Raw genomic sequence first — 23141 nt, forward strand, 5'->3', positions numbered from 1 at the left:
CCAGATGACCAAAGGTCAGAACCTTTGCTTATCCTGGGCCCTGCCTACCTTCCTGACCCACTGTTCTCTGCTTAGAAGTTAGAAGTGAACTTAAGGAAAACAAACAGGAACCTGAATCCACTGAGGCTTAGTGTCCATCCATTGGTGAAACAGGATCTCAGTGAAGAAATCATGTTTAGTTGTATAATAAACTGTCATACTTCCAGAGCACCTGCTTATATGGCCCGAAATTCAAATTCTGTCTTCTACTGCAGACTATGTTCTTCCATGTGGCAGAGAATCTGGCTCCTGTTGGCTGCAGCTCACAACCACATAGATTCAACCTCTGAGGGGAAAAAGGTCTTCAGCACTTTGACTTCCACCCCTTGGTCCCCCTATCCCAGATCCTGTTTGAAGAGTTTCACAGAACGTTCAACATTATTCTGTTATAGTTTCAGATGTACAGCAAAGTGGTTAGAAAATCATGTTTGTTACACAGTGGTTCCTCCACTGCTTCAAGTGCCCAACCTTCAAGTGCCCATACTTAATTACCTCAGTATTATTGGCTATATTTCCTCATAGAACAATCTTGACTGGCCTTCCTCTAGTCGTGCTCCCACCCCATTATCCAATTACAGAGTAGGTAGAGTGAGATATGATAGATCCAGCATGGGCCACATGCGGTGTGGTCTTGAAACCAGGATGCTGAAACTTGCAGCCCCTCATCCCCTTAGATTCATGGGCTTGAAGCTGCAGAAGTAGTTTCTCTGCCAAAAATAAAGAAACAAACAAAAAACCCCAAGTAACAAAACAAAACTCCTGAAACCTTGACCGGAGGAAGATGAGAAGGGGAGCTAGCTGATAAAATAATGTGTTCTTTTTTTTCAATCCTCACCTGAGGATATTTTTTCCATTGCTTTTCAGAGAGAGTGCAAGGGGGGGGAGGGAGAGAGAGAGAGAGAGAGAGAGAAATGTCGGTGTGAGAAAGACTCACCGGTTGGTTGCCTCCCGCACACACCCTGACCACTGGGGCGGAGATGGAGCCTGCAACCGAGGTATATGCCCTTGGCCCGAATGGAACCTGGGACCCTTCAGTACAAGGGTGATGCCCTAACCGCTGAGTCAAACAGGTTAGGGCAAAATAATAAGTATTTTCCACGGCCTGTTTGAATTGGAAATCTATCTAGTAGGACCATTACTGATAAAGGTTTCCTTAATGTCACAATGATATGATCAAGCCAAATAACTAAAATAATTAAGAAGGTGCTGACTATGCCTCTTATGACCCATTAGTTCAGAACTAGAACCTGGGCTCTGGGAAAACAAACACACACTTAGGTTTTTTGTAAACCGTGCAGGAGCTTAATTAATTATGAGACTTGGTTTATAGGCCAACGAATAGACCTGGTGCTGTTTTTTGCTCTCAAATCCCATTATACTCCTGAAAAGAACAAAGTGCTTTGTGCTATGTGAAAATTGATTCATAGTATGTGTGTACCAATCATCAAGGTTATCAGAAATATTAGCCACTTTTCTTTAAGGTTCATAGGGACTTAAAGCTGAAATACATTTCTATGAAAACTTCATTTAGCTGCATAATTTTGAAATGATTCTAGACAACTCTTTATTATAGCCTTTTTTTGTGTGTAAACAAAAAATTCAATTGACTTGCCTTTCAACTCTAAACAGTCTTATGATCACAGTTTAAATAGCTGCTGTGAGTTTCATTGCTGCTATGTAGCTTTTTAGGCAGTCAGAATAATACATGTCTCCCATATCCATGCCAGTAGCATGCTAAAGGGCAAGAAAAGATGTCCCAACAAATTAGGAGCCTAAATGCTTACACAACAGTAACTGGGCTGTCCTAAGGAGCATCAGAATGGCTCTAGATCCCAGGATTAGTTTCCAAAGAACACATGATCTTATATAGATATTTTCAAATAATTTTTAAAATTTTCTAACTATAAAAGTAATATATGATCACTGTAGGTAACTTGGAATGTAAAAATAAACGACTAACCAAACTCTTCTATTATTCCCCAGTCCAGGGATAGCCACTATTAACATTTTGGTATATTCCTCATCATTTTTTCCTGTGCATGTATATTTTAAAAATTCATTGAGTAATTTTACATATAGGATTCTTATATATTCTCTGAAAATTTAAAATAAAAATTTCTCTTTGGTATGTGAATTTTAAATGATACTGTAGGTAAATAATCATTGTAAAGTAATATTTATAAAATAAAGCACTTTTGTTTTTTCTTTTTAATTATACAAATGGAAAACTATAAGATACGCTTTTTATACTTTTGTTCAATGCATATTAACTGTACAACTTCTACATCCAAGATACTGTGATAAAAAGTTGATAAGACACAGCTTTTGCCCCCAGGGCATTTTTATAGATACCTGCACAACTAACCATTAGATGGACCAGAAAGCATTTTATGATAGAATGGATACAAAATAAATTTCCAAATTATCACAGCCCGTAGATAACATAGCTGAAATTTGGTTGGATCTTGGAGTATTGGCTTGGACTTTGACCCTCAGATGACGGTGATGGGTGATGGCTAAGGGAAGGGGTGTTGTGAAGTTGAGGAAGGACATTCAGGATGGAATAGTATGCTGAACAAAAGCAAGAAGTGAGAAAAAAAAAAAAGCAAAGGTGTGTTTAGATAACTACAAGTTGTCCTTTGTAGTGGAAGAAAACACTGGTAAATAAAATCTCAGACAATACACTGAGAATGAATTTGAATGTCAGACTGAGTTTAAACTTTGTAGGCAGTGGAGAACCACAGATACTTTTGAGTACTAGAATAAAATGATCAAGACTGTACCTTACGAAAATTATGTGAGATTTAAAAATTTTAAAAGTAATGATATGCCCATTTGAGTGTAGGTAGATGTTCATATAAGTGTTTTCTAAATATCTTTTTATTTTATTATATAAATAGCAAGTATGTTTTTGTTTTTCTTTTAAACTCCAAGAAAACCTTTTTAGAACTCCTTAGAAGAGCATAAGAATTTCCTGAAATATTTTAATATCTAATCTTCCTTGTCATTATTTATTTATATTTTTATCATTTATAAATTGACAATGAAGTATTCATTTGCATATATTTGTTCCCTTTGCCTTTCTTTTTGCTCAAAAAGTGTTTGTGGAGCAACTATAAGTGTAGAATATTTAATTTTGATTAAGTTCTGGGCCTGGAGATGGTCTTTTAGTCTGAGAAAGTTTGAATATCATTTATTTAAGGAAAAAATTCCTAGCACTTAAGGTAGCAGAATTTTATAGTTGATACTAATTTTTCTATTTATTAAATATTTAGAGACTCAAATTTGCTTTATTTGTTCTTCAATTTCCTCTAAATTTTTAAAATGTTTTTCTTTCATTGCTTTTTACTAATTCATTTAATTGAGAATTGCTAAACTCTTTTGAACAAATGAAGTGTATTTTAGGGGTACTGTTTGTGTTCAATGTAGAAAATTGATTTTAGGCTTTATTATTTTTACATATGTTTTTATTGATTTTAGAGAGGGAAGAAGGGAGAGGGAGAGAGAGAAACACTGATGTGAGAAACATTGATCAGCTGCCTCCTGCACATACCCCAATCGGGGACCAAACCAGCAACCTAGGCATGTGCCCTGACTTGGGATAGAACCAGCAACCTTTTGGGGCACGGGACTGTGCTCAACCAACTGAGCCATACCAACCAGGGTGATTTTCGGCTTTAATTAAATCAACTTTTACTTTACCTGCTCTAAACTTTCCACTGTTAAACATATTTCTGGTGTAGTCAGTGGTACTGGCTACCATTTGTCAATCAAATAAGTTGACCTGCTAATTATCTGCAAATGACATGTCAAGGATCAAGCTTTGGGGGAGGAGGCTGACTCCAGCAACCAAATGTTCTGGCTCCGGGAGACTTGCTGACTCTCAACCATAAAACCCAGACCCCTGCTTGACCAGTTTCAAGATAATCATTAGAATGGACTGTGCTGACTAACACATAGAGAACTTTCAACCTCCCTCCTCTTCTTTGGTCTGCTTTCCCTCTCCCTCCTAATAAAAACCCCTGCCTGCGCTGAGATATTAAGATGGTCTTTGGGATGGAAGTCCCCCATTTTCTCGGGCTGCCAACACATGAATAAACCATCTTTCCTTGCACCATCACCAGTCCCTTGAGTACTGGCCTTCAAAGTGGCAGGCAGCAGAAACTGAATTCGGTATCAGAATCTTACTTGATAAAAAGGGTCTTTGCAGATGTAATTAAATAAGAATATTGAGTTGAGATCATCCTGGATTATCTGGATGGTCCCTAAATCCAATGGCAAGTGTACTTAAAAGAGATAGAAGAAAAGACAGAAGCAGAGGAGAGAAGACCATGTGAAGATGAAATCAGAGATTGGAATGATGCAACCACAAGTCAGTGAATTCCTGGACCTACCAGAAGCTGGATAAGGCAGGAAAGGGTTCTTCTGTAGAGCCTTGGGAAGGAGTGCAGACCTGATGACATCTTGACTTTGGACTTCTGGCCTCCAAAACAGTGAGAGAATAAATTTCTATTGTCTTAAACATTCAGTCTGTGGTCATTTGTTAAGGCAGCTCTAGAAAACTAACATGCTATTTTATACCAATTATCTAATTAAGGATTCTGCTATGTTGTTTTATTTCATAATAGTTCAGGAAAGTCAGTATCTCTACTCCAATTCTTGTCTCCACCCAATGGAGACATTATTTGTTTTGTGAGGTTTGATGAAAACTGAAAGGTTAGTACTTCTGGGTTATTTTTGCCTACCATAGATGCCCCAGAAAGTCCATCCAGCGCACAAATATGAAATTTCTGAATAAAGTAGCCTCAACAAGTGGTCTGGAGATTCAAATGCTCTTCAGAAAAATGGCACTGGTCCTAGAAGCATATTTCTATGTGGGAAAAGGTCCATTAACAAAGTCCTACAAGTTGGCAAAGCAGCTGGGTCAGGGACCCAGGAGACCTTGCTTTTGGTCCTGTCTGTGGGCGACTTTCTCTCTGTGCCTCCAATGCCTCTTCCCATGAGGGTGTTAGGCACGTTCATTTCTAGAAACTTTTTAAAATTAACTATCCAACCAACCTAGAGTATGTCCACTCCCCTTGAGTCATTCTTCCTCAGCCTGTTGGTCTATTTCCTATCATCCGTCCCGAGTGGTAGTTATACAAATGCTTGCTTGTCTGTCTGCCGCAGCTCCAAGTCCAAGGGACATAGTAACTGCACCTAGCCTATTGTCTGGCCCGCAGTGCACCCGCAATACAAACGCATTAATAAACACCCGTGGGTGAACATTTTGAGTGGAGAGCAAGAAAATGTCTATGTACTTTGGGGTCAGAATCAGACTGTTCAAGGATGCTTCCCCTCCCCCTCGCCCCCTACATCAAAGGCCATTGAATTTCAAGATTGAAAGGTAAGCGGTCATTTAGGCCAACCCCCCACTTGATGCATAAGTGGCCTCTTCAGTCCTCCTTAGGAGCATGACCAAAATGGTTGGCTGAAACACCCGTGGTTACAGGAAACTCACTACCTCACTCCTTCTGGGCTTTTCCATCTGCTTTCCTTTCCCACTCCTCCTAATTACTGAAGTCGTTACGGTAGCATTTTCCACACCTGATGGAGCAGAGGCCAGGGCGCCTGGGAGTGGAGGGAACCCTCCCTAACCGAGGGGGACCCTCGCCTAACCGAGCCTGAACCCTCGGCCGACGGCGGGCGCGCGGCGGCCGCACCGCGCGGGAGGTCGTGGCGCCGCCTCCCCGCCGGGCTCGCCGCCGCTTCCCGCCTGTGCGAGCGCAGGGGGCCCGCGGCCCTAAGCTCCCCGCCCCCCTCCCCCAGGCGCGTGGCCACGAGCCGCGGCTTTTCCAGGCGCCGCTCCGGGTCACCTGCGCGGCCGCCCTCGCCACTCAGGGTCGGGTCCTCCCCGCCCTCGGGAGTCGTGGAGAGGGGCGCGGGCAGCCACGGGGCTCTCCCTCCTTCCTCGCCTCCCCACGCGTTCCCCCCAGCCCCTGCCCCCCACCCGTTTCCCCCCAGCCCCTGCCCCCCACCCGTTTCCCCCCAGCCCCTGCCCCCCACGCGTTCCGCCCAGCCCCTGCCCCCCACGCGTTCCCCCCAGCCCCTGCCCCCCACGCGTTTCCCCCCAGCCCCTGCCCCCCACGCGTTTCCCCCCAGCCCCTGCCCCCCACGCGTTTCCCCCCAGCCCCTGCCCCCCACCCGCTTCCCCCAGCCCCTGCCCCCCACGCGTTCCCCCCAGCCCCTGCCCCCCACGCGTTCCCCCCAGCCCCTGCCCCCCACGCGTTCCCCCCAGCCCCTGCCCCCCACGCGTTCCCCCCAGCCCCTGCCCCCCACGCGTTCCGCCCAGCCCCTGCCCCCCACGCGTTCCCCCCAGCCCCTGCCCCCCACGCGTTCCCCCCAGCCCCTGCCCCCCACCGGTTCCCCCCGCCCCTCCTCCCCGCACGCTGCTCTCCTCTCCCGAGGGTTGCCCGGCCCCTTCGGCGAGGAGTTTGGAGCCGCCCCGCTGCGGAGTCCACGCCAGCAGAGCGTGAGCCACGCGAGTGCCAGAGCCCGGGTGCTGCGGCCATCTCTGCTTTACATCTGGGTTGGACCCCGGCATCGAGGTGGGACCCGCTTCTCTCTCCTCCATTCCCCAGCTGCCGCCTCTTCTGGCTCCGGGCAACTCCAGGAGCCGGGCGCTGGGGCGCGCGTGGCTGGCGCGGAGCCCGTGGGCCACTTGGGGACCCGGAGTTTGGGGCAGCCCGGGAGGCACCCCCTGAGAGGCCAGCGGCCAGAGGGCGGCTGGAGGGGCGCCGGGGAGCTCTCCGCTTCACCGGGGCTGGGAATCGGGAGGCCCGGGAGGCTCGGGGTATCGGGGCGCAGGACTAAGGGTAGCCAGCCGAGCTCGGGCGCATCTGCCTGGCGCCACCGAAAGGGCATGCCAACCAGCCAACTTCTTTTCCAGGTCTCCTTCCTGCACTTTGGAAACTGAAGGGACTGCGACGTAAACCGTAAGCCTTGGGCCCAGGAGGAAGGATTTATTGGTTTGGATGACAAAAGGAAAAAATTGTGTTATAGACCTGAGCCTCTGTTTCCCACCCTCCCCTGCCCTCCTCAAGCAAATTAAAATAAGACCCAATCCCAACCAACGCACTTATTTAAAGGGATTTGTAGAGGTGAGAAAAAGAGACCCAACCAGGGAATCTTCGGAAGCCTCAGGGATGATGAGGCCCTCTAAGAAATTGGTTATTGTGAGTGCTATTTCTAGTACTTGTGTCTGCAAACAGAGGATGACACAGGTTCTTGTAACCCCGAGGGAGTTCCTTATATTGAGGCGTTGCTTAGAGTGTCTTTTGTTAAAATTATTTCCATAAATCTTAAAGTATATTGAAACAAAGACTCTTTCAGAGCTTTGGACGTGGAGTCAGAATTTTGGTATGATTTGCCACTTATCTGTGACACTGGTTAGCTTAACTCCTCTGGGCCTCTTTCCTCATCTGTCAAATTAGAGGGTTGAATTGAGATTCCGAGGGCCTTTTAAAAATATCTAAGGTGTTTCCCAACTTAAAAATGTGTAATTCTTTAACTCTTTAGCATGTTAGATTCATAATTTCATGACATTCAACCATCACTAGATTCATCATTTCATGACATTGATCTTGGCATTTTGCTTATATGCATTTATGATTTATACCTTTATGGTTTTTCAAACAAAAATTAAAGAGAAAAGCACTTGTAAGAGTTCAGAAATATATAGTTTATATGTAAATACTTAGATCATCTCTCACACTACCTTAAAGAATCACGTTCAAATTTAAGTCAGTAGAGCATTTGCAACACGGCAACAAAAACGCCTGGCATCACAGAGTACTTATTCTCTTTCAGTATTGTACATTTGGAATACATAAAACTTGTTTTGGAGGAAAACAAAAATTTCACCTTCCCTACCCCAATTACTGATCTTGAACAGTGTTTGCTACTTTTTAGCAAGAAGTTGTGTGCAGAATATTAAAAAAATGGTTTCAGACCACTTCAGAGCCTCTCTGAATTATGCTCAGGAGCAGAGATGCCAATTTTAGTAATGCATTTTGGTTCCCTTGGAGTGAATCCCAGAAAATAGCAGAGGTTAACTAAACTGATAAACCAGAAATTAGGAATTGACACACACAAACAAAAAGTTATACAAGTGTGTACTATAGAGTGTCATTGAACCTTTCATTTCCTTTTGATTAAGAAAACAACAACTATTGGCTTAAGTAGACAGAGAATGTTAGAATGATTTTTGTTGTTACTTGTAATTCAAAATTATTGAAGACTTAGTCATCCGTCATTAGGATAAGTTTAGAAGGGGTCTGGCTTTTTTGGTGGTTTTGATCTAAAATAATGTGTTCCACCCGCATGTGTGTTGTATGCAGTGTGGGAGAGTGGAATGGATTTGAAGTACTCTTTCCTGAACACATTTGAACTTTGTTTCAGTGCCTTTTTGCTTTTGGGCTGGAAGTGTCATCAATCAATCATTCAGACATTTGTCTTCGCTCATATGCTCTGGTGAAGTAGATGATCATCTCCTTTGAAACAAATGCTCAAAGATTTCAGAAAACTGTTGAACGAACGCGGAGTAGTAGATCTTAAATACCCTGGCTTCTCGTTGCTTGTTGGAAAACAACTGGAAACAGTGGGTAGATCTGACTGCTTACGGTCCACAGCCAACTCATTCATGGCTTAAGAGCATCATTATGGGCTGGCAGGAGCTCTGTTCCTCTGTTGTAATGTGGGGATTTTACTCCCATTAATTTACCCAGAAAAAAAAAATCATATCTTCACACTTAGATCACTATTATATAACCAAATGGTTTGTGTTTGTGAAGTGCAATATCTCGAGGGGGTCTTGGAAAAAAACCTAAAATATCCAGAAACAAAATGAATTGTGTTGGCAGTTTCTGTACTGCGTGTTTTCCTGCTCAGAGCCAAGCACGATATAGTTCTGTAGAGTTAAAAATGAAGACAGTGGCTTACAGTCTGATTTAATTCTTAAGATTTTATGTGATGTACAAATTCTGATTTTAATTAAATCAGAAAGGCACAAATGTTCACCCTAATACATATAACTTTTTGGAGTTTAAATTTAAATTTGGTCTGCTTATTAGTTAGAATATTCCTTCTCAAATACTTTTTAAAACTTTGTGAGAATAGTGATATTATCTGTTGTCTTTTCACACACATGATCTTATTAAGTAACTTTTTTAACACTTAGAACTATAGCATTTATAGGGAAAAGTCCCATAAAATAAATGCACTGGTTGACAAGTAATATAGTGAATAATCCTTATAAGGCAGATACCCTACTCTTCATCATGTAAGTAAAAGAACATTTTTAATTCTCTGAAACCTCTTTCTTGCCCTTTCCTGAGGAAGTTTTTTTGATGGTGTTATTTTATATAAATATAGGAAGCATTCTTTCATAGATTCTTTTGCTTAACACTACAGTTGTTAACCTTAAGTATTTCTTTGTTTGCCTTTTATTTTATTTTTTTAATTCTCACCCAAGGATATGTTTTCCATTGCTTTTCAGAGAGAGAGGAAGGAAGAGAGAGAGAGAAACATTGATGTGAGAGAGACACATGGATTGGCTGCCTCCCTCACATGCCCCAACAGAGCTAGGGATCGAGCCTACAACCCAGGTACATGCCCTTGGCTGGACTTCAACCCAGAAACCATCAATCCGCGGGCTGGTGCTGTAACCATTGAGCCAAACTGGCTAGGGCATGAGGATATGTTTTTAATTGATTCTAGAGAGAGAAGAAGGGAGAGGGAGAGAGAGAAACATCGATCAGTTGCCTCCTGTACGCGCCTCAATAAGGGTTGGAACCTGCAACCTGGGTATGTGCCCTGACCAGGAATGGAACCCATGACCCTGCAGTGCATGGAACAGTGCTCTAACCAGCTGAGCCACACTGGTCAGAGCGTCAGTGCTGATCTTACTTCACCCATTGGTAGTATTGTCACAGTTTTAATATTTCCTTATAAACTTCCAGGACACTATGAACTCTTGGTGTTCCTCCACTGGTTTTAACCTTAGAATGCATTAAGATTTGGTTCTTGGGAGCAATTTCCTTTATACACTCTTGAATGATTTTATGCAACCTCTCTATTTTTTTCTCCGATTTCTATATTTGTATACTGATGACTTCAAAACGATAGCTCAGACCTTGACTTCTCTCCTTGAACTTCAGACCTCCCTATCCAGCTGCCTACTCAGCATTTCCATTAGGATGTCTAGGAGACATCTCCAGTTCAACATACTCCAGATGGCATCTTCATCTCGCTCAGCGTACTCTCTCTGCAGGCTTTCCCATCTCCATCCTTCAAATTGCCTAGGCCTAAACTTTGGAGTCATTTTCTTTTCTTTTTCTGGGAGTCATTTTTTATTTCTCCCATTTCCTTATACCTCTGATGTAATGTGTCAGGAGATATTTTTGCTGTATCTTCAAGATAAATCCAGAACATAATTCCTTCTCATCACCTTCATGGCTGTTACCCAGGCCCGAGCTGCCATCATCTCTCACATGGATAATTGCAAGGGCCTCCTAACTGGTCTCCATGCTTTTATCCTTGCCTTCCACAATCCATTTTCAAAACTGCAATCAGAGCTTTTGTTTTTACAACATATGTCATTTTTCTGCTCCAAACTCTCCAGTGGCTTTTTAGTTTATACAGAGTAAGGATCAAAGTCCTTAGGATGACCTACAGGGTTCTACCTGATTTATCCCCTCCCCTTAACCTATCTCATAATCTCATTTCCTACTGTTTTTCTCACTCACTCAGTTCCAGCCACACTGGAGCCCTTGCTATTCCTTGACTGTATCTCTCTTTGTCTTTAACCCTTGCATTTTAATTATGATGTGTCTTGGTGTAGGCATTTTTGGGTTCATCTTGTTTGGGCATCTCTGTGCTTCTTGGACTTGTGTGTCTTTTTCCTTCAGCAGGTTAGGGAAATTTTCAGTCATTATATCTTCAAACAGTTTCTCAATCCTTTGTTCTCTCTCTGCCCTTTCTGGTACCTCTATGATGTGGATGTTGTTATGCTCCATGTTGTACCAAAGGTCCCTTAAACTATCCTCATTTTTTAAAAAATTCTTTTTTCTTTTTGCTGCTCTGATTGGGTGTTTTCTTCTACCTTGTCCTCCAAATCACCGATTTCATCCTCTGCTTCATCCAACCTACTGTTTATTCCTTCTAGTGTAGTCTTCATTTCAGATATTGTAATCTTTGTTTTTTAATTTATTATTATTTTTAAAAATATTTTTATTGATTTTAGAAAGGGAGAGGGAGAGCAATAGAGAAACATCAATTGGCTGCCCCCTGCATGCCTCTGACTGGGGATGAGCCTGCAACTGGGCATGTGCCCTGGCCAGGAATCAAACCAGCCACCTCTTGGTGCATGGGACGATGCTGAACCAACTGAGCCACACCGACCAGGGCTGTGTTCTTTATTTTTGACTGGTTCTTTTTTATGGTTTCTGTGTCCTTTTTTTTAAAATCATTTTTTATTTTCAATTACAGTTAACCTACATCATTATATTAGTTTCAGGTGTGCATCCCAGTACTAAACATTACATAACTTAATAAGTGATCACCCCAATAAATTCTGCACCCATCCAACGCCATGCCTAGTTACTAGAATATTATTGACTATATTCCCTATGCTGTACTTTACATCCCCATGACTATTCTGTAACAACCAGTTTGTATTTCTTAATCCCTTCACCTTTTTTGCCCATCACCCCAACCCCCCTCCCATCTGGCAACCAACAAAAAGTTCTCTATGAGTCTGTTTCTGTTCTGTTTGTTCATTTTGTTTGTAGATTCAGTTGTTGATAGATATATATTTATTGCCCACGAAATCATTTGGTTTGGCCCTGCCAAGGCAACCACAGGCGGGACTTGAAATTCAATAAATCTAGGAGCTTTTTTCATAGCTACTTTTTAAGTTGATAATTTTGTATGGCCAGTGAATGATGTTATAAATATCCAAATATCCAGAAAAAAGGTTCCCCACCCTTGTCCTAGAGCCACAGACTCAGACTATCCCAGATTCTGCCCAGACATCAGCAGGGTGGAACCACCAAAAACCAGGAGGGTGGGGCCCCTGTGAGGTCAGAGAATAGCGCCTGCCGTTCTACCATGAGGGGGAAGTGCCAGTCGGGTTCATGGGAAAGGGGGGAAATGTCTTCCTGAAGCCTCACAAATCCCTGACACCCCTTGAGTCTGTCCAGATCTCTACACCCTGCCCCAGGCCTCTCACTCCTAGCCGGGCAGAAGCTTCACAAGGTGGGTAGACAAGAAGTCCAGAGGGTGAGGCTGTCACTTTTCCCCAGTTGTTGCCATATTAAAGGGCAAGCGCCACCCAAGAAGGATGGAGTCTGCAGTGTAGTAGAGTGACTCAGCACAGGTGTCCTGCCTTTTGTTTCTTTAGCTCTCTCCCCAGAATCACAAACCCCAGCCTCTCTTCGCATAACTCTAGTCTGCTCTGCCCTACCTCTGCCAGAGCCCAGGGTGAGTGGCTGGGAAAGAGATTTTGTGCATTGGCCCTTTAAGAGGGTGCCTATTTTTCTAGCAGATCCTCGTCTCTCCCTGGCAGAGAGAAATCCCGCCGCTTTTCACAGCCAGATGTTCTGTGCTCTAGTGTTCTGGGCTGTGGAGCCTGTTTGGGCTTGAAAGCCACGCTTCTCTGGGGGAGCCTTTGCAGCTGAGAGATCCCTCCAGAATCTCAGCTGCTGCTAATGGGAGCTGGGCCTGTCCTCTGTGTCTGTGCATTTCCTACTAGCTCAATGTGGCCTGTTTTGTGAATCCTTGTGTATAAGGCTTCTCTTCGACTGGTCTTCAGTTGGTTATTCAGGTTGATTGCTTTATATTTTAGTCATACTTCCAGTTTGGTCTTGGGAGGAGATGAGTGTAGCTTCCACTTACTCTGCTGCCATTTTGGATCTTGTTTTCTATTTTATTAATCTCAACTGTTATCTTTATTTTCCCCATTTTACTGTCTTTGAATTTTTTTCTGTTCTATTCTAACATCTTAAAATGAGTGACAGCTCATTAAATTTCAGCCTTCTTTTTTGGAATATTATTTTTTTAATTACTTGGACTTTCCCTTTAAGGACTCCTTAATCTGCATGAAATAATTTTGAGGTGCTTTTATAATTATTGTCTGTTTCAAATATATTTGGATTTTAATTTTATCTATTTTGTTCAGTCATTTGCTCAAAAGATTTTTCTTAATGTCCTAACGTGGTATTTGTGCAGTTATATTTTTGCTATATATTTCTGCCTTAAAAAATCTGTGGTCATAAAATGTGGTCTGATTTTAGTCCTTTGGCTTTGTTTGTAACTTTATGTCTTTGTATATAGTCAGTTTTTACAAATGCACCATTGGTCCTTGAAAATAATGTTTTATCTACATTTGGGGGGGAGCTGAATTCAACGTATGTCAAATTTGTTATTGTTGTTCCAATTTATCTGTTAGTGCTGTTATATCTCAGATATCCTCATCTATCGCGTATCTACTGCTTTGCTTATTCTATTCATTCTTTAGGAGAGTGTTAAAATCTTCTGCCATCTATGTGGATTTCTGCCTTTTTCCATGTAGTACTCTGAATTTTCACATTATATATTTTGAAGCTGCATTATAACATTATTTTGAGGTTACATTATAATTTATATCCACATTTAAAATTATATATTCCTGCTGAATTGAATCTTTGATCAATTGGAGTGACTCTCTTGAGTTACTGTATTTCTGCTTCTGTAGGGTTTTATTGGGGAGATATTATTTTAAAACACATTTACATATTTAACAATCTTTTAAAATAGTTCTGAGTTAGGGTTATCCTCATACTTCCTACTGGCTTCAACATGAAAACCAAATATACATATTCTGTAACCCTTGAATCTGACATGCCAAGATTAACGATGCGATTAATGCTGTTACAAGATTTTCAAGGGAATTTTAGTAAGTATTAGAAATATCAGAGACAGAAATGCTAGATATATAGTAAAAATATTGTCAAATTTAAATTCCATTAAATTGGAAGTTTAAAATCTTTTTTAGAATTGTGAAGACTTAGTATGTTTAAAGAAAGTATGGGAAATTTGGGAGATATTGATTTTCACTGAATGAAAGTGAGAAAGTCAGTTATTCGTTCATAAAATTAGTAGGCTGGATTCCTCCCACTTATACAAATTTATGGTACCAAATAAAGTCTCCCCCAAAGTGAAAACAGTTCACTTTGAGTTAGAGTCACAGAGCATTTGCTTGGTCATTGAAATGTTTAGGACTAGGTAATCAACTCAGCTGGGATCCACTTGTGGCTCTGCTTAACATAGCATGGGATTTGCTGAGGAGAGAACAGAGCTGTGAGGAGCCACTGCCTTGTAATCTTGAAGGAGAGGGCCATGCATTTGAGAACTAGTTGAAATAAATTTTGTGGTACCCTATAGATCTATTAAATCAAACTAGACTACTATGGACTAGCAAATGAAAATGACCTATTGGAGACTCTTAAGGGGCATTGTGGTATTAATTTTAAAGTCTTTGCCAATTAGTGGGGAGGGGGAATCTAGAAATAATATAGACTTACAAATGTTTATGCTGTGTATATAATAATGAACGAAAAAGGGAGAGAGAGAAAGAGGAAGGAAAGGAAAGTAGGTGGAAAGAGAGAGCGAGAAAGAGAGAGAGAGAGAATGAATGCGTGTTTTTGAGAGGAAGAGGCTCTACTGCTGGGCCAATAATTTCTATAAAGTTTATGGGAATGTGTAAGTGTTTATCTGTTTGTGCTAGATAATAGTTAAAGGTTTGAGCCAAATAGTGATTCTCAGGAGCTTCTATAATGGTATTATAATAGGCTTTAAAAATGTGAACTCATGTTTAAGAACAGCTGTTACCAAATATCTGTTTTGTAAAGACATAGGACAACTTAGTTTTTCTCAGAATTATATTTTCTCATTTTACTTTAACTAGCAGCTGTTATTTTGGTGCCTAAATCTATGAAAATTAAGAAACTATAAATATGAGATAATCGAACAATTTGATTTTTGTATGCACCAACAACATTTCTGAACCAAACTGGTCAGCGTTTAGGAGGTGAAAGAGAAAATAAATTATAAATACATATAGATAAGCACACACATATAGTAAAAAGATAGAAAGTGTATTGACATATTCATAATAAGTTCTCAATAGTTGTAGTTGCTATTATATTATTAAGGTGTTATCTCTCAGAATTTTGGCATACTTATCGTATTAGACCTACCTAGGAGGTAGCTGGGTATTTCTCTAGCAACCCAAGTGCCTTGCAGCAACACTGCTAGTCACAGGTTTGATTTGGGGGAGATATGGTTTTTGCACAGTACAAACAGTATGTAAAAATATTCTTTCTATAAAAAGTAGTCATCTGGATAAGTGACTTACTGGTCTTTTGATCCAAATTTTCAAATTAGTTCTCACACAGGAGTTCCTGTTGTGTTATATTGATATTCTTTGGTGGATCTTGAATCTCTTTTATAATACTTAGAATATGTTTCACATCCTCTGTATTTTTCAAAGGCACAGTTAAATCTTCCTCCTTTGGGATCTGTTATGATTTCCCCAAACTAGAAGTAATCTCTCTGACTTCTCCTAATTACCACCCTGTCTAGGTAGTTGTGATTCTTTAAATCTAAGCATTGTGGATTTTTATTTATTTTTTATTTTATTTATTTTTATTAAATTTATTGGGGTGACATTGGTTAATATGAACATACAGATTTCAGGTGTGGGTTTCTGTGTTACAAGATCTGTACATTGCACTGTGTGCCCATCACCCAAAGTCACATTTTCTCCCATCACCATATATTAGGACCCCCCTCACCCCCACCCCTTTCCCTCTGGCAACCACCACACTGCTGTTTGTGTCCACGAGTTTCGGTGTTTATATCCCACATATGAATGAAATCATATGGTTCTTAGCTTTTTCTGACTGACTTATTTCACTTAGCACAATATTCTCAAGGTAAACTTGTTTTTGTAATGTTAAGAAAGAGATCTGCCTGTTTATTTCACAGTGCTTTCTCAACTTTTAGAGTTTTATTCTACCCTCTGAGAGAGCTCTTTTAGAATAATTTAAAAGAAGATTTTTGTTTAAATCTTTTTTTTTAAGTCTTAACACTTTCATAAGAAAGTAGAAATCAAAGAAATTGGCTAAGGAGTTCTTTTTTATATTCAGAACCTGGTTTTCTTCTTAATCGCTTTGCAACTCAGTGTCGTTGGTGTCAATGTTTTCCCAAACAATATCATACTCTGGGATATCAAGAATATTTGTGATATGGCACTTCATAAAAGAATGCTTCACTGTTTCTGAGATTTTCTTTTAGGTTGGTCCATTTTGCGAATTTTATGCTGACTCTTTATTGATATTACCATAAGATGTCAACATAAGGTTTCGAGACAATGCTCAGGGCTCATATCCTTTCATTAAATGCTCTTTAAGTAGTTTGTTGACTGAAATATTGATGGGTTAAAATTGTCCAGTGTGTCATGAGGCAAGTGCCCCAGTTTGTATGTATGCAATCAATAACAACAAGATCACAGCTGCTACCAGGCCATCGGTGATTGTAAGATGACATCGATTTTAACAAAGATCCTGGTGTCAGAGGTGTGAAAATATTGTGGATCTTAAAATAGAAGAAATACAATACTATCTTCCTTTATCTCTTGGAGTTCAACTAAAATTTCACTTCTGTGAAACTTTTGTTGTCCCCTTGGACTTTGATAGTAGCTATTTTCTGTGAAATCTTGTAACACTTTATTTAATTAAAAGGACTAAATAATAATTTTGCATGAAAATAATCTATGCATATGGCAACAAAAACCTACTGTAATAAAAAACAGTAGTTCCCAGGCCCAGCCCACTACCAGGAATTGAACTGGTGACCCCCTGGTGCACAGGATGATGCTCAATCAACTTAGCCACACTGGCCAGGGCAAGATGCCTATTTTGACTCAGTTTTGTTGGCTTTAAGTTTATGAATCATAGCTGATTCCCATGCATTTTTGGTTTTGTTTGTTAGTTTATTTTGTTCATTAGTTTCCACATATACCTCTGCATTTTCAAGGAGTTAATTTGCGACAGGATCACACAATTAGAGTACTATCAGGAATTAAAGTACTTGAAAATGTGTTTTCAAAGTGACACGCTTATGCCAGGATGATGGAAAAATATGTATTTTTAAAATTTCAAAAATAATTTAAGTCTTTAAAGCTACTTGATGGGAATAGCACAACCAATTTCTATCCTAAGTGAAGAAATAAAAATAAACATACTTGAAATGACAAGGTTACTACAAATAGACCAGACAGTATTTACTTTGTTAAATTTTTGACACTTGAAGGATTAGTGTTTTTCATTTACATTTAAATGAAATGCTTAAATGTTGTTTAAGTGAAAGATAGATGAGTACTTCTCCTGCACAAAGTAAAAGGAAAAATTAGTGGCAGATGGAGCTTATTGAGTTTATTCATCAAGACAACAGAATTGTCAGAATTGCTTTTCTTACTCATAAACTCTTCTACCAGCTAGAGACTTTTTGAGATGATTGGAGCAAGTTGTGAATAATTTCTTTTCCTGCCCAATCACCCATTTAAGCACTGATTGAGACTATTCTGTTTTATATTTAAGTAGAATTTGATACATAAAAATAACACAAAGAGAGTTCTCTATGATAGGAGTTAAACAGTCTGATTTTCTTATGAAAACCCATAATGTTATAATTCAGTAGAATATAGACCTTGATTTTCCTTTTGTTTAAAGTTTATCATAATCACTAAAGAGTTAGTGATATGTTTAATATGCTTACTGTGTTTGGTGTGTTATGCAAATTGAATTATTGCTTCCACATCCAGGTATCAGGGATGCATTATGTAGATTAGGCTATGTATGAGTCTTTGTATACTTCAGAAAGATTTCTTTAAACATGTCAAATAAGATACATTGTTCCTTTTAACCATCAACATAGAATGACTACATTCCAGGGGAATGTTAGGCAGTATTATTTCAAACTCCTCTTAGCTTGGTGTCCATCAGTGGCTCAGTTCACGGAGCTATAATTGTGGAGGATTGTTTGAGGAATAAGCACTCCTTGATATAGATATTACTTATCTATATCAAGAATTAAAAAGGACCTAGAAACCATAAAATAGAACTGGTCAGAAACAAAAAACACAATATCTGTAATGAAGAATATACTAGAAGGAATCAACAGCAGGTTATATGAAGCAGTGGATCGAATCAGCAATTTAAAGGATAACAGAAAGCACCCAAGCAGAGCAACAAAAAGAAAAAATAATTTAAAAAAATTAGTAAAGACTAAGGGACCTCTGGGACAACATCAAGCATAACATACCCCACATCATAGGGGTACCAGAAGAAGAGAGAGAGCAAGGAATTGAGAACCTGTTTAAAGAAATAATGTCTGAAAACTTCCCTAACCTGGTGAAGGAAAAAGACACACCTACCCAGGAAGCACAGAGTCCCAATCAAAATGAACCCAAAGAGGCCCACACCAAGGCACATCATAATTAAAATGGAAAGGTTAAAGATAAGAGAGACTCTTAAGAGCAGCAAGAGCAAGACAGTTACCTACAAGGGAGCTCCCGCAAGGCTACTAGCCGATTTCTCAACTGAAGCACTTCAGGCCAGAAGAGACTGGCATAAAATATTTAAAGTGATAAATAACTATGACCTACAACCAAGTCTACTCTACCCAGCAAGGCTATCATTTAAAATTGGAGGCAAAATAAAGAGCCTCCAAGTCAAGAAAAAGCTAAAGGAGTTTGTTACCACCAAATCAGTAGTGTAAGAAATGTTAAAAGGTCTTCTTTAAGATAAGAAAGAGAGAGAAGAGAGAGAGAGAGGAAGATAAATATAAAGAATAAAATGACAATAATTAGTACTATCAATAATTACTTTAAATGTAAATGGATTAAATGCTCCAATCAAAAGACAGGGTAGCTGAATGGGTAAGAAAACAAGACCTATATATGTGCTATGTACAAGAGACCCACCTCAGAACAAAAGATACACAGACTGAAAGTAAAGGGAAGGAAAAAGATATTTCATGCAAATGGAAAGGGATCAAAAGCCCCGGTAGCAATATTTATATCAGACAAAATAGACTTCAAAACAAAGGCCATATCAAGTGACAAAGAAAGACATTACATAATGTGAAAGAGTTCAATCCAACAAGAAGATATAAGCCTTGTAAACATATATGCACCCAACAAAGGAGCACCTAAATATATAAAGCAAATCTTGATGGACATAAAGGGAGATATTGACAGTAATACACGCATAATAAGGGATTTTAACACCCTATTGACATCAATGGATAGATCTTCCAGACAAAAAAATCAACAAGGAAACAGTGGCCTTAAACAACACACTAAACCAGTTGATTTTATATGATAATTTGAGAGCATTTCTCCTGAATGCAGCAGAATATACATTCTTTTCAAATGCATATGGAACATTCTCTAGGATAGACCACATGTTAGAGCACAAAAGATGTCTTAATAAATTCAGTAAGATTGAAATCATACCAAGCATCTTCTCTGACCACAATGGTATGAAACTAGAAATCAATCACAAGAAAAAAACCTGAAAAACACACAAGCACAAGGAGGCTAAATAACACATTACTAAACAATGAATGTGTCAACAATGAAATCAAGGAAGAAATCAAGCCTTGAGACAAATGAAAATGAACACACAATAACCCCAAATCTGTGGGACACAACGAAAGCAGTCTCCTAAGGGAAACTCATAGCAATACAGGCCTACCTCAAGAAACAAGGAAAATCTCAAACAATCTAACCTTACACCTAAAGGAACTAGAAAAAGAGCAACAAACAAAGCTTAAAGTAATAGAAGGAAATAATAAAGATTACAGCAGAAATACATTACATAGAGACTAAAAAAACAACAACATACAAAAGATGAACAAAATTAAGGGCTGGTTCTTTGAAAGATAAACAAGATTGACAACCTTTAACCAAACTCAAAGAGAAAAAGAGAAAGGACTCAAATCAGAAATGAAAGGGAAGTAACAACTGACACCACACAAATACAAAGGATTGTAAGAAAATATTATGAACATCTGTATGTTGGGGCTTGCTTGGGTCAGCTGAGGCATGGGGCTGGGGCTCAGGGTTTGCCCCTGCCGCTCTGGGTAGATGCCTCATAGTGTTTCTAAGTTGATGCTGTGACCAGCAATTTTCTTTGGGGCAGAGGAAACCCATGAACTCAATGGCAACCTTCCTCTCTGGGTGCCAGAACATTGGGTCAGAAGTTAAGATTTCTGCTTTCGAGAAACGATGGAAAGAGCTGCCGCTGGTGTGGTGCCACCAGCTATTTTGGAGAATATTTCTGGAAAGAGCTATATCTTGCCATTCGCTAATTCACTCAATTCATTCAGTTAATATATATGGAGCACCTACTATGTGAGAGGCAGGCTTCTCTGTGTGAAGGATATAATGATGAAAAGCAAACAGGCAAAAAAAAAATGTTGGTCTGGTGGAGTTTACATCCTAGTGGAAAGAGTTATACAATAAACAAGTAGAACAAAATCATATTCACATTAGTGTTAAGTAATAAGGAAAAAAAGCTAAGCAGAACAGCAGATATGACATACTGGGGTGGGGAAGGAGTTGAAATTTTAGGTAGGCTGGTCAGGGAAGGCTCCTCAGAGAAGGTGACTTGAGCAGAGGGGAGAGCACTGGTTGATGAGGTCGGAGAGACAGCAGAGAACTCCAAGGTCCTTGTGGTTCTGTTTGGGACTCGGACTTTTACTGTGAGTGAAAAGGGGAGTACTGCAGTGTTTTGGGAAAGAGAGACATGATCCGACCTGTGTATCAACAAGACAGCTCTGGCTGCTGCATTGAGAGTTGACTGAATTGGGAAGCAAGGGCAGCAAGTAGCAGGGAGACCAACTAAGAGGCTCTTCTGATCTTCCAGGGAAGAGAGAATGGTGGCTTAGAGTGGAGTATTGGCAATGGAGGGGGGTGAGAAATTATTGAATTGTGAGATTCCCGTGAAACTCTGCTACTGTTAGGGTGTTCATGAAGATGTTACCTGTTATCTTTTTTTTTTTTAGAATGTTTTAAAAATATGTTTTTATTGATTTTTTTAGGGAGAGAGGAAGGGAGAGGGGGCAAGAGAGTGAACCATCAACGAGAGAGAGAAAGATTGAACCGCTGCCTCCTGCACGCCCCCTACTGGGGATCGGGCCCACAACCTCGGCATGTGCCCTGACTGGGAACTGAACTGGTGACCTCTCTGTGCGTGGGACGACAGTCAACCAACTGAGCCATCTGGACAGAGTTTACCTGTTATCTTAAAGTTAGGCAACTTTTTTTCCTGTTTTTAGTGTTAGGATTATTATTAGTGTTAGGATCATTTTAAGTACTCTGAATTTTTTTTTTTAAATTTTCACCCGAGGATATTTTTTCCATTGCTTTTCAAAGATAGAGGGAGAGAGACATCGACATCGATTGGTTGCTTCCCGCTCTTGCCCTGACTGGGGCAGAGCCTGCGACCGAGTACATGCTCTTGGCCGGAATTGAACCTGGGACCCTTCAGTCTGAGGGCCAGTGCTCTAACCACTGAGCAAAGCTGGCTAGGGCTTAAGTACTATGACTTTTTAATTGAGAAATTTAACCATAAGAAAGGCTAAAGCAAATTAATAGCTCATCCTTAGGAAGTGAATTTAAATTAATGGCATTTTGTATATTAGACTTATTTTGGTCACCTTACCATTAGTTTCCCCTTTGCTTGATTTCTTTTTGTCTCATGTTTAAAAATGTCTGTAACTTTTTTTCTGTGTTATTTTATTAACATATAAACCTCCTTATATTCCTTTCTGGTACAATTTAGGGTGCATATAAATATTTCTCTGAGTCTGTGGAAGAAGGTACCACCTTTCATACTGTGTTCTGTGCCCTTTCATTCTTGTGATTGTTTCTTTGTTATATAAGAGCAAAACCTGACTGCAAGATTTCAAACCATAAGAATAGTTTGTTTGTTTTTTCATGGAACATTAAATAAAAGAATGGTTGGTTTATGTAAGGAGAAACAACTGATCTATTTTGTCACTTAACTTGGCAGATATTCAGTTGAGTTAAAAGTGAGTCAGATTAATTGTTGGACTGAATGACTAATCACTAGTTAGTTCATTTGAAACACTTAGTCTAGTGATATGTTGTATTTTTGTCATATTCTGATTATGAAACTTGCCCTTGGGTTTATTCTATGAGAAAACTTTGTATCAGAAACAAGTAGCATCAAAAACTAGGAAGAATTTGCACACATTTCATATGAGTAGATAATGAGGATTCTAAACCGAATCCTTTTTAGAAATCCTAAAGAATAATGTGATATCAGTGTATAAAGAACCCAAATTCTGATGAAAAACTGATAGTCTGAATAACAAATTTACCAGACTACAAAATGTTTATACACGTCTATTTTCTTCCCAAGAGTTATTAAGTTGTGAACTAAACAGATATGTTTTTCTGTTTACTCATCACATGGTACCAATTCTAAGATATGACTCCTGAAGCATGCTTCTTAATATTTTAGAATATTATTTGAGGTAAAACGCGACTTCTATTTTCAAATAAAATCACCTGGAATTATGGGAAGCTCTGAAAGTGACTGTAGAGAGCATCTGTCCATCTGATTTGTAGATGAGGGACCTGAGGTCCCGAGTGCTAAAGTCCAGAGTCCTACAGCTGATTTGTAAAAGAGACTAGACTGGCACCCAGGACTTGACACCTCATTCAGGGCTTTTCACCTCAGATTAATTTGTGTGTAGTGAACTGAATCCCCAATTTGAGATAATAAAAAAATTGGAAATACCAAAAACCTCTAGTGCATCACTACAAATTTAAGCCCAAAATATTAAAATAATACTAGCATTCTAATTCATGACATACTAGTACAAATGATCTTATTGTTGTTTCAAATTGAGTGGAATTCATGGGAAAGCTTGTCTCTGTAGTCACCCTATATGGATATATTAAGCCTTCAAACTTTCCTTGAATTACT

General features: G+C 39.9%; 1 protein-coding gene across 4 annotated transcripts in view; it reads left to right on the plus strand.

Annotated features, from left to right (window-relative positions):
* Positions 1-6489: 6489 nt before the first annotated feature.
* The window catches only part of LEPR (leptin receptor), a 65857-nt gene continuing 49205 nt past the window's right edge, over positions 6490-23141 (plus strand). For 2 of the 4 annotated variants that reach the window (XM_016208321.2, XM_016208295.2), the window contains exons 1-2: positions 6490-6626; positions 6968-7013. The gene's annotated coding sequence lies outside the window, so the exon portion shown is untranslated. The other 2 variants (XM_016208312.2, XM_016208304.2) reach the window with 2 other exon arrangements.

This window comes from Miniopterus natalensis, chromosome 9, assembly GCF_054644295.1.
Source record: "Miniopterus natalensis isolate mMinNat1 chromosome 9, mMinNat1.hap1, whole genome shotgun sequence".
NCBI lineage: Eukaryota > Metazoa > Chordata > Mammalia > Chiroptera > Miniopteridae > Miniopterus > Miniopterus natalensis.